The sequence below is a fragment of the Phacochoerus africanus genome, chromosome 10, assembly GCF_016906955.1.
Source record: "Phacochoerus africanus isolate WHEZ1 chromosome 10, ROS_Pafr_v1, whole genome shotgun sequence".
Lineage (NCBI taxonomy): Eukaryota > Metazoa > Chordata > Mammalia > Artiodactyla > Suidae > Phacochoerus > Phacochoerus africanus.
The window spans coordinates 10005479-10007316 of NC_062553.1; the positions used below are offsets into that span (position 1 = coordinate 10005479).

A 1838-nucleotide genomic window follows, 5' to 3' on the forward strand; every position below is an offset into this window, starting at 1 on the left:
GTCCTCCACCAGGCTCCATCACGAGTGACTAGATATAGTTCCCAGTGCTAGACAGCAGGATCTCATTGCTTATCCATTCCAAATGTAATAGTTTTCATCTATTAACCTCAGATTCCTAGTCCATCCCACTCCCTCCCTCTCACTCCCCCTTGGTAACCACAAGTCTGTTCTCTAAGTCCATAGGTTTTTTTTTTTTTTTCCTGTGGAAAGGTTTATTTGTGCCATATATTAAATTCTATATATGTGATATCATATACTATTTGTCTTTCTCTTTCTGACTTACTTCACTTAGTATGATAATCTCTAGTTCCATCCATGTTGCTGCAAATGCATTATTTTGTTCATTTTTAAGGCTGAGTAGTATTCCATTGTGATATATACCACATCTTCTTAATCCATTCATCTGTCGATGGACATTTAGGTTGCTTCCATGTCTTGGCTACTGTGAATAGTGCTGCAATGAACATAAAAAATATTGAAGGCTTCATGAATTTGCGTGTCATCCTTGCATTAGCCATGCTAATCTTCTCTGTATCGTTGCAATTTTAGTGTATGTGGTTCTGAAGTGAGCACCCTTCTGATCTTCTTTACAGTTTTAAGGCTGTCAAAGAAACATGGAGCTTTGGGGTACCATCAATCTCTGCAACAGCACAGCTAACCTGATAAGGTTGTTCTTATGATTCATCTCAGTAAAGAAAATTGCCCTGAAGAAAATTCTGAATTATATTTCTATTATGATTTTGCTGGTGATCAACTTTCTGAGCTTGCAAAATGGCCAAGGGCATTGATGACCATTTCAACTTAAACTTACTGCCATTTTGAAAGATTTTCCTCCTAGAGATTTTGACCTTAAAGGATTAATTGCTATTATAATTAATACTTGTGAGCTGTAATATCTTACAGTAAAGGAATGGCCATTAAGCATCACCAACTTGAGAACTTAGCATCTTTATTCCTCTATCTCTTTTGCTGTTGTAAACTTCTCCCTGGTACCTTATTTTTATGTGACCATCCAATAATATTTGCCATGGGGTGAGGGGGTAAAATAGAATTGAAGCTGAAATACAGGTACAGAGAAAAAGCAAACAAGGAAGGACTTGGGGAAGTTGCATTTGTGTGTTTTGGACTGTTTTGTAACCTTGTGTGGGTTCAGTATGTGACATAATCTAGTCCACACATTAACATCACTTCTATTTATCTCTATTAGTACCTATCAATCTATCAAATCATCAAGTCTTCCCATCTATACACAGGCACAGAGTGATACCTGAAATAAGGTTTATTTACTTATTTATTATGTATTTTACTTTTTAGGGCTGCACTTGTGGCATATGAGAGTTGCCAAGCTAGGGGTCTAATCAGAACTTCAGCTGCCAGCCCATACCACAGTCACAGCAACGCAGGATCTGAACCACATCTGGGACCTATGGCGCAACTTGCGGCAATGCCAGACCCTTAACCCACTGAGCGAGGCCAGGGATTGAACCCAAGACCTCATGGATACTAGACTAGTCAGGTTCATTACAACTGAGCCACAATGGAAGGAACTCCAGAACCCCAAGATAAGGTTTAGTCAACACAAATATTAATCCTTTCTGGGTGTGAACATTTGGGTGATTTCATTCTTATTTTCGTTTTGTCGATTTTCTTTTGGCGTGAATATTTTCAATTTAAAAAAAAAAGTACTGTTTTCAAAGTGTTTATTCTTCAAATACATAACGCTCTGGGGCTTCCAGAAGTAGACTTTGAGATGCTTGGGAACATCCCCTGTGGAGCTGTCAGGGAAAGGAGAGCCAGGTGGAGTGAGCACATCAATGTGATGCAGACCAGAGAGCCTC

General features: G+C 38.9%; 1 non-coding gene across 1 annotated transcript; it reads right to left on the reverse strand.

Moving 5' to 3' along the window:
- Nucleotides 1–468: 468 nt before the first annotated feature.
- On the reverse strand, nucleotides 469–573 carry LOC125110469 (U6 spliceosomal RNA). The gene has a single exon (XR_007130642.1). It is a non-coding gene; the product is annotated as a U6 spliceosomal RNA (small nuclear RNA).
- Nucleotides 574–1838: the final 1265 nt, after the last annotated feature.